At 45.1% G+C, this 14,990-nt stretch overlaps 1 long non-coding RNA gene across 2 annotated transcripts; it reads left to right on the forward strand.

The window, feature by feature from the left end:
* The first annotated feature begins 1,412 nt into the window (after nt 1-1,412).
* Nucleotides 1,413-14,364, forward strand: LOC123575199 (uncharacterized). Of its 2 annotated transcripts, XR_012416436.1 has the most exons (4): nt 1,413-2,787; nt 4,696-4,788; nt 8,309-8,402; nt 13,594-14,364. It is a non-coding gene; the product is annotated as an uncharacterized lncRNA (long non-coding RNA). The 2 variants fall into 2 exon arrangements; XR_006700371.3 differs by lacking the exon at nt 8,309-8,402 and having other exon boundaries at nt 1,488-2,787.
* The last annotated feature ends 626 nt before the right edge of the window (nt 14,365-14,990 follow it).

A 14,990-nucleotide genomic window follows, 5' to 3' on the forward strand; every position in this document is an offset into this window, starting at 1 on the left:
ACCCAGCCCTAACGTGCACATTTAACCCTAAAACTCTCCGGGGCCTTCTGTTGGTGGATGAAGTGCTGTCCACCCAGATACAGTGAGAGTCATCTTTGTGTCCCCAACACCTAGCAAGGTACCTAGAACAAAGTTGACCTCATGAAAGGCGCTGAGTGAATGAAGTCCTCTGAGCAAAAACTCAAAGTGTCTGAGGGCTGTGAAAAATGATCCCATATCCCTTTCCATTCAGTATCTGTCTCCATGTGCATATATAGAATATTTTACAGATAAGAAGTGGACACTTTTTTTCAAAATTAAAGTAAAACCTATATACATCTACACATACACGTGAAATGTGTAGCAATGTGTTTAAACAAAGGGGTAATTACATAGTCTGAATTCTTAATCTCCCAGCCTCAGGCTGAGTCATGAGGAATCAGGGCAGGGTTGGAGAGATAGTGAGGAGGAAGATAGTGACTCTAACTGCCATGCACTCTCCAGAGAACCCTCTGATGGCTTCAAGGGACAGGGTGGAGGCCCCCTGAGATAAGTGTAGGTTTCTGAATGCCTTTCATGCAACTTCTCCTCCTTCCAGTGATCTCGCTGATTGCTGTTTTTGGTCTCAGACCATAGGATGATTTCAAAGGGAAACCCCAGTGGGATATCACCGTATCCCCCGGCCATCCCTGCCAACTTCCCATTGTAACTCGCTGAACGAGTCTCTGTTGTTCCCCATGAATGTGAACTCAGGGGAGTTCTGCAGGACGAAGAGAGGAGAAAAACTCCACAAACCAAGGGGAGCTTCCCCTGGGGAGAAGGGAAGGGCATGGTCAGAACCCGCGCTCTTCTCTGAGGTTTGCAGGAAAGCTCATTGACAGACCTGCATGCAAGTCCCGGTGCTGAAGTCAAAAGGGCAGGAGGTCTCCATTTGCTTTGCTAGTGACTGGGTGCTCTTCACTGGATTGGAACTTCTGAGCAAGCTGCCTCAGTTCTCAATTGCTGTTTTCCAAAAAAAGTGCTCTAATCCCAAGGCCTGCTCCCCAGAAGCACTTTAAATGGCTGTTTACAGTTTATGACATTTTCAAATGCCTGGTCTGCAATGAAGTTTGGACAAAATTTTCTTTCTCAGGATTGTATTTTTTGTTTGTTTTGTTTTTACACACTAAATTACCTGTGAGCCTATTTTTGATTACCAGGGGGGTGTCAAAAGCTTTGCTCAAACAACTGATTAGTATAATTATTTCCTTTACTGCCAGGTCACCCTGTATTCATTCACACTGAATGGTCCAGAAAAGCCCAGGGGGCTGCTCTGCCTGTCAAGAGGGTTTCTTTTATTGTAATTATTATTATTGTTGTTGTTTGTGTTTCTTTTGAGACAGAGTCTCACTCTGTCGCCCAGGCTGGAGTACAGTGGCACAATCTCAGCTCACTGCAACCTCTGCCTCCCAGGTTCAACTTGGGCTGCAGTGAACCCAGGTTGTGCCATTGCACTCCAGCCTGGGCGACAAAGCGAGACTCCGTCTCAAAAAAAAAAGGAAAAGAAGCAGGGGAAATTAATTTCACTGTACCATATATTTACTCCCAAACACCTAAAATATTATTATGAAATGTGTAATTAATATAATAATAATCTTTTTGTTTTTGTAGAGATGGAGTCCCACTATGTTGCCCAGGCTAATCTTGAACTCCTGAGCTCAAGCGATCCTCCTGCCTCAACCTCTCAAAGTATTGGGATTACAGACGTGAGCTACTATGCCTGGCTAAGAATTATTAATATTCATATATTTTACACTCATTTTTTGTACCATTACTTCAAATCGAGTGTGTGTTTTCTTTTTTTTTTCTCTCTTTTGAGATGGAATTTCAATCTTGTTGCCCAGGCTGGAGTACAATGGCATGATCTTGGCTCACTGCAACCTCTGCCTCCTGGGTTCAAGCAATTCTCCTACCTCAGCCTCCCAAGTAGCTGGGATTACAGGCATGCGCCACCACACCTGGCTAATTTTTTTTGGTATTTTTAGTAGAAACTGGGTTTCTACAGGCTGGTCTCAAACTCCTGACCTCAGGTGATCTGCCCGTCTCAGCCTCCTAAAGTGCTGGGATTACAGGCATGAGCCACCGCGGCTGGCTCCGAGTGTGTGTTTTTGTCTTGGACTGGCCACATATTGCCCTTAGCCGCATGTGGCTTTAGCTGTCCTTCCAGGCAGGCTATTCCGGGGGCAGAGTTGACCATCCCTGTAACCCCGAGCTTCCAGCTCCTCTTCTGGAAGCAGAAAGCAGAGACTATGTCATTAGTACTATCAGAAGCCTGATTCTTTGGACTGTAGTTACTTTTTTTTTTTTTTTTTTTTTTGACAGGCTCTTGCTCAAGGCTGGAGTGCAGTGACGTGATCATAGTTCACTGCGGCCTCCAACTCCTGGGTTCAGGGGATCTGCATACCACAGCATCCCAAAGCTCTGGAATTAAAGGCGTGACCTCTGCGTCCTGGCCTGTAGTTACTCTTTAAGTAGTTCCTTCTTTGGTTGCCCTCCTTTTTGTTTTATAAATGCCAGGCTGCTGTGTTGTCCTGAGTAAATCTTGGGAGTTCATTGTATGAACTTTTCATGGGAATACTTCAAATAATGTAGAGAGAAGCAGCCTCGGACTGGAGACATGCTGGGTCGGTGAGGAGGGAATCCCAGAGAGACGCACAGGATTCTGAGCTTCACTGGAGGATTTGTGACCCCTGCCTACTTGGGGCTCTTCCAGCATTTTCAGTGGAAACCCAGGAAAGCAGCCGAATCAACGCACTTCCAGGAGGTCAGGTAAGTGGGACGTGGAAATAGAGGAACATGGAGGGAAAGGGGAATAAAATAAATGGTCATTGATGGAAGATAAAAATACAGAAACAGCAAGCTTATTAGTAACACAAAGCCAGTAGAAGCCACATGCTGGGACTGCCGCTCAATGTGGCACAAGTAATTCAGAGTGTGCTACAAGCCACTGGAAAGAAAAGAGAAAGGTAGATCAATAATTACAATAAGGCTGGGTGCGGTGGCTGACACCTGTAATCTCAGCACTTTGGGAGGCAGAGGCAGGTGGATCACAAGGTCAGGAGTTCGAGACCAGCCTGGCCAATATGGTGAAACCCCGTCTCTACAAAAAATTAAAAATTAGCTGGGCAAGGTGGCACATGCCTGTAGTCCCAGCTACTTTGGAGGCTGAGGTAGGAGAATCACTTGAGCCCAGGAGTTCGGGGCTGCAGTGAGCTATGATTACACTACTATACTCCAGCCTGGTAGCCGGGGTGACAAAGCAAGACTCTGTCTCAAAAAAATGGAAGAAAAGAAAAGAACATGAAAAATGGTATGTGTGGCTGGTGGTATATTTCTGTTGGATGTTGCTGCTCAAACAATGGCCTTATCTCTTGCCTGGCAGATGCCTTCTTCAGCAACTTGCCTACTTTCTGGAACCACAGAGTCAAAAATCCTCTGATTGCGCCCTCCATCTCCCCCAGTCCGTTCTACTCTTCATTCAGAGGCAGTCATCTCATTCACAGCCAATCAGATGGATGGCAGTGATCGGCTACAGTCTACAGGGGAGGAATGGTCTGCCCCTTACAGGCCAGCTTCACTGTTCTGTAATCTCCAAAGCCCTACCATGAGGATTGTAACATCTCCTCCCCACACCCAAACTCCATATCCCTTTCAGGTCTTTTCTGAGGAAAATGCAACATCCAGGATGATCGTTTATTGCTGGATAGTTAAGGACCCCATTCTACCGACACAGCCTGTGCGTGTCTACATAGAAGAGCCACAGGGCCTCGGCACATCCTTTGGCACAAAGCTTAGGAGAGCAATGGTGACCTCAAGGAGCAGGCATCTCAGTTCTAGCCTTGTCTGAATTTCTGTCTAGTTTGTATTGTTTTCATTTTTCAAATTATTTTTAGAGACAGGGTCTCACTCTGTCACACAGGCTGGAGTGCAGTGGGTGGATCATAGCTCACTGCAGCCTCAAACTCCCAGGCTCAAGCAATCCTCCCACCTCAGTCTCCCAAAGAGCTGAAATTACAGGCATGAGCCTCCACATCTGGGCTATCTAATTCATATTTTTTTGGTGCATATAAAGGGGGAAAATTAACTTCACATTCTTTTGGTGCCCATAAAGTGTAATCTTTTTACTATGACTTGCCCATGGGATAAGACTTTCTCTACCTTGTAGGGGGTTAGAATGATTGATAAATGATAAGAGACAGGGAGATAACTGACATGCTCTTAGGACAACAAGCTCTTAGGATGCATCTACATGATGCTGAACAGTTGGGTGTCTGGGAACAACTGAATGGTCCATTTTGTCTACCAAAACATCTGATTAAATATTTCCTTGCCGGGCATGGTGACTCATGCCTATAATCCCAGCACTTTGGGAGGCCGAGGCAGGTAAGTCACCTGAGGTCAGGAGTTCAAGACCAGCCTGGCCAACGTGGTGAACCCTGTCTCTACTAAAAACATAAAAATTAGCCAGGCATGATGGTGGGCACCTGTAATCCCAGCTACTTGGGAGGCTAAGGCAGGAGAATCACTTGAACCTGGGAGGCAGAGGGTGCAGTGAGCCAAGATTGTGCCATTGCAATCCAGTCTGGGCAACAACAGCGAAACTCCATCTAAAAAAAAAAAAAAAAAAAAAAGCTTTCTTTTTAAAAGTATTTATTTATTTATTGTTCTTTTCTACAGAGGAGGTCTCCCTATGTTATCCAGGCTGGTCTCCAACTCCTGGGCTCAAGTGATCCACCTGCCTTGACCTCCCAAAATGCTGGGATTATAAAGGTGAGCCACCATGTCTGATTAAATGTTTTAACTTTTCATTTACCTATTTGGACCTGGTATAAAGACAGCTGTAGATTTATTAAAGCGGTATAGTCTGAAAAGACTGTAGGAAACTAGATTTATACCGACCACAGACAGCGCAGCACAGGCCAAGGCAGTTCCTGGTCATAGAAGCGTGAGGAAACAGACAGCAACACCCAAATACAGATGGCTTCTGATAATTGACCGGCCCCTTTCCAAGTGGCAAAAAGTTATTTCCGGAATGGAGCACAAAGCAAACCATCTGCTAAGGTTTTGGGAGAGGCTGCAGTTGGTCATACATGGAGAAGAACACAGCGTCCAATCCAGAGCCCTCTCCCCACCACCTGCTTTATTAAAGGGCTCTCACACTTGGGGCCATCATGTACCTGTTCTAATTGCCCGGGGCCAGGGACCAAACAACTATGGAACAGACCATATTCCCCAGGCCCCTGAAATGATCCAAGCCAGCCAATCCTAAGCCTGCTTACCCTGCAGAGTCCTTCCCATGGAAAGTACAGTAAAGTGGATTAGGCCCAGCTCAAGTTCAGCCACAGAACCTACTAGAGGTCTCCCAACCCCCAGGCTGACAGCAGGGTGGGGGTAAGGTAGGGGTGGGGTGAGGGTGGGGTAGGGGTGGGGTGGGGATGTGGAATCTCCAGGAAAATGTGGAAGTCTCTTGGAGGAACTGGTTCCTCAGTGGGGAGCCCGCAGGATGGCTGCAGTGACAGAGGGAGGTCTGCCAGCCAGCCCTCTCTTGCTCCGTTTGTCTTCAGGACATGCTACCTTGCTGTCTGTTTTCAGTCACCACAGGGCTGTAGCTTTTCCCCAAAAAGTGTTTCAAGGAATAGTGTCTCACATTCCTAGTTACAAAATCACACACGTCCTCAACAGTTAGATGAGGCAAACTAGACAAGGATCATAACACCTAGCAAGTAGCTGTTTAATTTTGCAAAGGCTTGAAGGCAGTGAAGCTTTTCCAATATTTTTTAAAACCTGTATCCCAGGTGTAAAGTTCTATTTTGAAATGATTGAAAGGTCAAACTGAACTTTATTTTTGTAGAGACAAATTCTCACTATGTTGCCTTGCCCAGGCTGGTCTCAAACTTCTGGGCTCAAGTGATCCTCCTGCCTCAGCCTCCCAAAGCACTAGGATTACAGGCGTGAGCCACTGTGCCCAGCCTGAACTGACCTTTGTAAACATAAACCATGCCTTGCCAGGTCAGACAGGCGGACGTCTCCCTCACTGACAGGGTCTGCCCCTGGTGGCTGCATTCCCTTCTCCTTTGGCCTGCCCCTCAGCACACTTCACATGTGGGGGCAAAACCCAAGAGATAGAAGAATAAGCCATAAAATACAAAAATATATGTATGCTGAAACAATATACCTTCATTCTAGATATTCTTTTTTTTTTTTTAAAGTAGAGACAGGGTCTTGGTATGTTGCCCAGGCTGGTCTTGAACTCCTAGGCTCAAGAGATCCTCCTGCCCCAGCATACCAAAGTGCTAGGATTACAGGCGTGAGCCCCCTTGGCTGGCCTAGATTTGCTGATTGTTAAATTCGAGGTAATGCTTTCCCTCCCTTGCTTCCCACCTTCTATTTCCCTTCTTTCTGCCCCTCCCTGCTTTGCTCATGGCCTGTGCACCTGCACAGGCTGCCTGGTGCGTAACCCAGCTTTGGCATCACCTTCAAATATTCATGCATCTCCACACTTCCTGCATAGTTCATTATGGTTCTAGCTTCCATGAATGCCTCTAAAGTGACAAAATCATCTATCCACACCCCGCCCCTCATACAACATTCCACTCATCATTTTCTGTCATCCTTGGTATCTCCGAGGGTGGCAGAAGGACCTGTGATTAGCTGTCTTACATGTCCCAACCTACGGTCATCTTTGAACAGTAACCGACCAGGGAGCAGGGTCCCAGCCAGATGGCTTTCTGACCCCGGGGTTCCTTTTCTTTCCCATTCATCATCTTGGGGTGCCCTTCCTTCTTCTCCCCCTTCTTTCCCAGTCCACAACCATCCTCAGGACCCATGGAGGATTGGTCACTGGGAACGGAACATGATGTCCTTCCCTGGGCACCCTTTCCCTTCCTCCTTCTGTCAGCCTCAAAGCTGGCCTCATGGCAGCCCTCCCTGCTCGACAGAGATTCTGTTCCATAGCACATGCAAGAAACGCCACTGCAGCTCCTGTGATACGATGACCAGATGTGACAGAAAGTTCCAATTAAAATGTTTCTTTTAAAATTTTATTTACGAGCAGGTACGGTGGCTCACACCTGTAATCCCAGAACTTTGGGAGGCCAAGGCAGGCAGATCACCTTAGTTCAGAGGTTAGAGACCAGCCTGGCCAACATGGAGAAACTCTGTCTCTACCAAAAATATAAAAATTAGCTGAGTGTGGTGGCACACGCCTGTAGTCCCAGCTATTGGGAGGCTGAGGCAGGAGAATCACTTGAACCTGGGAGGCAGAGGTTGTAGTGATCCGAGATAATGACACTGCACTCCAGCCTGGGTGACAGGGTGAGATTCCATCTCCAAAAGAAAACAATAAAATAAAATTTTATTATTTATTTATTTATTTATTTATTTATTTATTTATTGAGACAGGGTCTTACTCTGTTGCCCAGGTTAGCATGATCATAGCTCAATGCAGCCTCAAACTCCTGGGCTCACTAATGTAAAATTTTCTGTTTGCAAATGCTAACTCTCATTTGAGAAATTACGGTCACTTGTCCAGTACAGAGCAGAATGAAAGGCTGCTATTAACACCTGTAAGATTAAATCTGATTTTGTACTTTTTAGGGTCTAAGTAAATGTCCAGTGGCAAAAGAAGAAAGAGGGAGAATCAGAGTTACATTTGACCTCTTGTACTTGCTAAAGAATCTTTTTTTTTTTGAGATGGAGTTTTGCTCTTGTTGCCCAGGCTGGAGTGCAATGGCACAATCTCGGCTCACTGCAATCTCTGCCTCCTGGGTTCAAGCGTTTCTCCTGCCTCAGCCTCCTGAGTAACTGGGACTACAGGCATGCGCCACCACACCCGGCTAATTTTGTATTTTTAGTAGAGATGGGGTGTCTCCATGTTGGTCAGGCTGGTCTCAGACTCCCAGCTTCAGATGATCTGCCCACCTCAGCCTCCCAAAGTGCTGGGATTACAGGCGTGAGCCACCACGCCCAGCCTAGAGAATCTTGAAAAACTAAGTAGACTGTGATTTAGGAGAAAACCCCAAGCTGTGACACCAAACTGTCCACCACATGAACAGAGAGAATAGAAACTGGTCAGGAGCTAACCACACATAGTGAACAGCAAGACCTTTTTTTTTTTTTTTTTTTTGAGACTGAGTCTTACTCTGTCGCCCAGGCTAGAGTGTAGTGGTGCAGTCGCGGCTTACTGTAACCTCCGCCTCCCGGGTTCGAGCGATTCTCCTGCCTCAGCCGCTGGAGTAGCTGACACTACAGGCGTGTGCCACCATGCTTGGCTAATTTTTATATTTTTTAGTAGAGACGAGTTTTCACCGTGTTGGCCAGGGTGGTCTCAATCTCCTGACCTCGTGATCTGCTCACCTCAGCCTCCCAAAGTGCTGAAATTACAGGTATGAGCCACCGCACCCGGCCTGACCCTTTCTCTTTCTCACTGATGCAGTCACTCTTTAGTTCAACCCTTATTGAGTTCATGCTATGTGCTCGAAAGTTCTGAACCCTTGGGGAATGCAGAGTGAACAAGACATTCTCCTTGAACAAGACATTCTCCTTGCCCTCCAGAAGTTAAATATAGCAGGGACAGTGGGTACAGTTGGAAATCATTCTCTCTCTTGTTTCTTTTTCTTTTCTTTTCTTTCTTTTTTTTTTTTTTAGATGGAGTCTTACTCTGTTGCCTGGTTAATTTTCATATTTTTAGTAGAGATGGTTTCACCATGTTGGCCAGGCTGGTCTCGAACTCCTGACCTCAGGTGATCTGCCCGCCTTGGCCTCCCAAAGTGCTGGGATTACAGGCATGAGTGATCACGCCTGGCATTTGACTAATTTTTCTTTTTTGGCACGATCTTGGCTCACTGCAACCTCCTCCTCCAGGTTCCAAGCCATTCTCCTGCCTCAGCCTCCTGAGTAGCTAGGATTACAAGTGCACGCCACCACACCCAGCTAATTTTCGTATTTTTAGTAGAGACACAGTTTCACCATGTTGGTCAGGCTGGTCTTGAACTCCTGACTTTGTGATCTGACCGCCTTGGCCTCCCAAAGTGCTGGGATTATAGGCTTGAGCCACCACACCTGGCCTAATTAAAAATTTTTTTTTTGCAGAGCCGGGGTCTTGCTATGTTGACCAAGGTGGCCTCAAACTCCTGGACTCAAGTGATTCTCCCACCTTGGCCTCCCAGAACACATTATAAGCATGAGCCACTGCACCTAGCCAAAAAACTCTTTGTCTCCTGATCTGTTGGCCTCATTATACCTAAATAAAAATAAAATCTGGCCAGGTGCAGTTGCTCATACCTGTAATCCCAGCACTTTAGGAGGCTGAGGTGGGAGGACTGCTTGAGTCCAGGAGTTGGAGACCAGCCTGGGCAACATGGCAAAACCCCATCTCTACAAAAAATACAAAAATTAGCCAGGCATGGTGGAGCATGCCTTTGAGTCCCAGCTACTCAGGAGGCTGAGGCTAGATCACTTGAGCCTGGGAAGCAGAGGCTGCAGTGAGCCATGATTATGTTACTGCACTCCAGCTTAGGAGACAGAGGGAGGCTCTGTCTCTAAATAAATAAATAAATAATCCTATTTTAAAGCACTATCACCCTTTAATACTTTCTCTACAATTTCTACTAAATCACAGAACAAGGATAAAAATTGGGAAATTAACATTCATGTCTTACTTCCATCTAACCTTCAGATACCCTTTAGGTTTTGCTAGTTGTCCCAACCATGTCCTTTAGAGCAATACCTCCAGACCAGAGTCAGGCACTGCATTAAGCGAAGATCTCTTTAGTATCATTTAGACTGGGACAGTTCCTGGGACCTTGACCCTTTGGGAGATTACAGATCAGTTATTTTGCAGAAAGTCCCTCACTCAGGCCTGTCTTTTGCTTCTTCTTATGATTGACTCAGGCTCTGCTTCCTTGGTGATGCTGTGTCTTTCTGTGTGTCCTAGAAGATCGCAGCAATACCAGTTTGTCTGATTATTTTGACCCCTTGAAATTGATGTCTGCCAGGTTTTTCCACTGAACATTTAACTCTTTTCCCATTTATAATACGTATTTTCTGAAGAGAAGCTTTGAAACTAGGTAAGTATTCTGTTCCTCATCAAGCTTCCCATTTAAATGTCAGCACAGGCCAGGCGTGGTGGCTCATGCCTGTAATCCCAGCACTTTGGGAGGCCAAGACAGGCAGATCATTGGAGACCAGGAGTTGGAGACCAGCCTGGGCAACATAGCGAGACACCCCGTGTCTACTGAAAAAAAAAAAAAAAAAAAAATTAGCCAGGCATGGTGCTGTGTGCCTGCAGTCCCATCTACTCCAGAGATTGAGGCATGAAAATCACTTGAACCCGGGAGGTGGAGGTTGCAGTGAGCCAAGATGGCGCCACTGTACTCCAGCCTGGGTGACAGAGCAAAACTCTGTCTCTAAACAAACAAACAAACAAACAAACAAATAAATAAATAAATGTAAATGTTGGCGTAGACTTACGGTTTGTATTTTCTTCTGCAGATTACAATCTATTTTAATTTGCTACTTTCATTATTTTATAATTTAACCAAAGCTGGTTAAATTGACCCAGCTTTGGCAAGTGGGAGCTTTTATAGGGTGGCCCTGGTATGCTTTTGGGACTGTTCCCATCATGTTTTGAGCACTCACTTTCAGCCTCAACAAGGTGTTCCAAGCTCATCTTGTACCTTCCTGGTCCCAGCCCTAGCATTGGCCTCTTCCCCAGGGAGTATTATATCTTCTTAGAAGTCAAGACCTGGGCACTGGTGTTCATTTTGATTGAGGTGCTGCATCTCCTAGGGCCTCCTTGTGAGCAGAGGGAGTGTCTGTACATGCACTACATTTACAGTTATGGCTCCATCTGTGTATTTCTCCCTAATGTGATTTTTATCCTGGAAGAAGGACATGATAGGGGAGATGCTGCCACTGGGTTTGGAATCCTGCGCATTGAGTTCTTTCCTGTTTTTTTGTCTGTTTATGGGTTGGTTGGCATACTGGTTTCTCGGGCTGCCACATCAAAGTATCACAGACTGGGCCATTTCTCCAAATATGGTCATATTCCGAGGTACTAGGGGTTAGACTTCAACATAGGAATTTTAGTCAGACATTACTCAGCCTATAACATTTGGTTTACCAGAAAAATCAGCACGCAATTTGGCAAAAGTCTGTGTGTTCTAAATCAAGAGGATTTAGGCTTAAAAGAAACAAACAATAACAAAAATTAAGAAACAAACAAGATCATGATTCCCATGCACCCCGGTGAGTGGGGAGCCCAGTCTAAACTGTGCAGTGGGCCGAGCTCACCCTCAATTCATGACCTCTTTCCCTTCCACGACACCCCCAGGCCAGCGGAGGCTTTATTTACCATAGTATTTATAATGTGGTTATAGTCAACTAATAATTTTAAATTTTACTTTTAGCCAGGCGCGGTAGCTCACGCCTGTAATCCCAGCACATTGGGAGGCTGAAGCAGGCAGATCGCTTGAGCTCAGGAGTTTGAGACGAACCTGGCAACTGAAAATAAAAAAATTAGTTGGGCATGGTGGCGCACACCTGTAGTCCCAGTTACTTGGGGGGCTGAGGTGGGAGGATTGCTTGAGCCCAGGATGTAGAGGTTGCAGTGAGCCATGATCACACCACTGCACTCCAGCCTGGGCAAAAGAGTGAAACTCTGTCTCAAAAAATATAAATAAATAAATAAATTTACTTTTAATATCCTGAAAAGCGTCCTTTTAGAATTTGTTAATTTATTAAAAATTTATTATTTGACCCTAAAGCTAAGCAGATACAGTACTGAGAGAGTTCAAGTTCTCAAAAATTGTCTTTCTTGTTGCACAGTATTGCCAGTTCTACATTTAATCCAAAGTTTCACTTTTTAAAAAACATTTAAACCAGATCAGAAACAACATTTCTTCTTCATTTATTTTCATCTCACTTTTTTTAGAAACTACTATTCAATAGACTGAAACATGTCAGCAACCTCAAAGTCAACCAGAAAGTTATTTTTAGAAAAAAATTATCTTCTAATGAATTTATAGCTTCATTTGATGGTTAACCAGATACTTTGTTTTTTTTCTTTCCTAGTCTCTCTTTTCTCCTTGTGTCAAGCTGTTTGAAAAAGACCAAAGAGTATTCCCTCCCTCTTGGGTTTCTGTATCCTAAGGAGGCAATATGTAGGGTAGAGAATGTTACCCTATAACATTATGTTACATAATGTTACATAATGTTATAAAGGCAGCTGCAGAGGTGTCTTGTTTGGGGATGTCACCACATTTATTTGCATTTCACACTGGATAATACAAGTCTGGAAGTGTGTTATTTCATCTTCTGGCCAAGGCTAATTTTTGTTTGTCAGGACAGATTTTTCACAAAGTTTCTGTGCATCAGGTCAGCTGACCAGGCTGGGGGTGGGGTGGGATGGGGGAGTGCTCAGTGGACAAGCTGGGCTGTGAGCTACGCTCCCACCTGCCAGCTGTGTTGTTAGGGGCAAGTGGCTCAATCTCATCTACATTTCATTTCCTCTGCTGCAAAACAAGGATCATTTCTACCTGTCAGAGCACTTGGCACACAGCAAACATTCAACAATAACTTCATGTTGAATAAATATGGGAATGAAAAAGAGATAATGTGTGCAAATCCTTAGGCACCTTGCCTCTAGGATGCACCAACTTCTGCAAGAATACTCATTAGCCCAGCAGAGGAATTGGGATAAAAGACAGGTGAAAAAAAGAAATGTGTGGCACAATGTATTATTCCTGTGTATAGGTATACAGTGTGTCTCACTCAGTTGAGGCTGCTATAACAAATGACCATACACTGGGAAGTTTAAAAACAACAAAAATTAATTTCTCACTGTTCTGGAGGCTGAAGGTGTGAGATCAAGGAGTGTCTGAGATCAAAGGTCAGGTTCTGGTAAGGGCCCTCTTCTGGGTTGCAGACTTCAGTCTTCTTGCTGTGTCCTCACTTGGCAGAAAGAGGGAGAGAGAGAGCTCTGAGGTCTCTCTCTTTTCTTTTCTTCTTTTCTTTCTTTCTTTCTTTTTTTTCTGAAGCAAAGTCTTGTTCTGGTCATCCAGGTGGGAGTGCAGTGGCACAATCATGGCTCACTGCAACCTCGACCTCCTGGGCTCAAGCAATCATCCTGCCTCATTTTATGATTTTTCTGTAGAGCCAAGGTCTCACTATGTTGCCCAGGCTGGGCTTGAACTCCTGGGATCAAGCAATCCTTCTGCCTCGGCCTCCCAAAGTACTGGGATTACAGGAGTGAACCACTGCACATAGTGAGGTTTCTTTCATCAGGGCACTAATCCCATTGATGAGGGCTCCACCCTCATTACCTAATCACCTTCCCAGGCCCCGCCTCCTAATACCATTACACTGGGGTTAGGATTTTAATATATGAGCTTTGAGGCAACACAAACATTCAGTCCATAACAATAGGTAAAAGAGAAAGTAACTGCTATAAGAGCATAAGGTAGAAATCAGAGGAACTACAGCCCGTTTCCTATGGACAAACACTCCCCTATCCTTATCCTGATACGACAGGTCACATAGCTGTCATTCTTTCTTTCTATTTCATTTTGCACACAGGGCTGATGTGGAGTTGTGGAGCTGGGCTCTTTGTTGTGCAGATGTATTTGCATCTCCTCCCCCCATCAGTGAGCCGCCCCTCACCTGCCATGGCTGGAAGACAAAGTCTGAGTGGACAACACTCCACCCAAGATGGGCAGCGAGTGCCATCCCACGTGAATAGAAGGGCATTTCCTTCCCTTCCGGAGTTCCTCAAGTATGCGTTATGTTGAGAGTATTATTCCATGCAGACTGGAGGCATTCAGACTCTGAGGCTGAATTAGACACAGTAGGAATGGTTTGAAAGGTTGAAAACAGAATGCAAAGTTCCTTTCTCTACCCAAGTGAAGCATTCCTTGCAAGTCCCTGTATTTTATCCTCTTCCCTTCTACCTCCTCTCCTTCTCCTTGGAGAAGTTCCCATGAGCCAAGCTACAGTAAGTCCTTTATGTGTAGCATGTAATTTAATCCTCAGGCCATATGAACCCCAACCCCATGAAATCCAAACCCTCAATGCCCAGGAATAGTGCAACCCTAGTGTTGCCTCATGACAATTCTGATAATCAGTCCCCTCCCTGCCCCTGCCAGCCACCAGCAGTGACTCTCCACTGCTCATTAAATGGCATGTCAACTCCTTGCCTCGGTATGGAAGACTCTGCACAATCTGGCCTCCCAACTGTCACCTTTATTTTCTAATTTCACCTCAATCCCTTCCCATGGCTGGCCCACTTTTCAAAACTTCTTTCCCAGACATTACACTCTACACACACACACACACACACACACACACACACACACACACACACATCCCTACACACATACACTGCTATCTGCATGCACTCAAACCTACATACACTCATATAACACCTCCCACATACATCCTTGCATGCCAGAACTCCTGCATACACACAAACACCCTTACACACAACACAGCCCTGCACACACACACCCTTATTCACACAGTATTCTACACCTATCTGTGTGTATATATCCCTGTACACACACTCCATACACACAGCTCTGCACACATACCTGTATTTGCACACAAAATACCATATACCTACACACATACAAATACCATCCCTACACACCTAAACACATACTCTACATACACACACATACCTGTACAGATACACACACACACACATACACAAATATGCCAATATTTGTTTGCATAAGGATGAAAAATGGAAGAAACTAGGGCCAAATATTATCATTTAACAATCCCAGTGACTAAGGGAAGTCTTTCTTTGTTAAATTGTTGGTTTCTTTTTCTTTTTTTAAGACTTGTTTGGCAATAAATGTACACTGAAAGGAAAAAGATCATTTGAGCTAACGTAATTGGGAAGCATTTATGCAGAGGAGACATTTTAGGCTTCCTAAATAAGATGGTGTAAACCAATATTAAAAAAACAAGAA

Source organism: Macaca fascicularis, chromosome 8, assembly GCF_037993035.2.
Source record: "Macaca fascicularis isolate 582-1 chromosome 8, T2T-MFA8v1.1".
Taxonomy (NCBI): domain Eukaryota; kingdom Metazoa; phylum Chordata; class Mammalia; order Primates; family Cercopithecidae; genus Macaca; species Macaca fascicularis.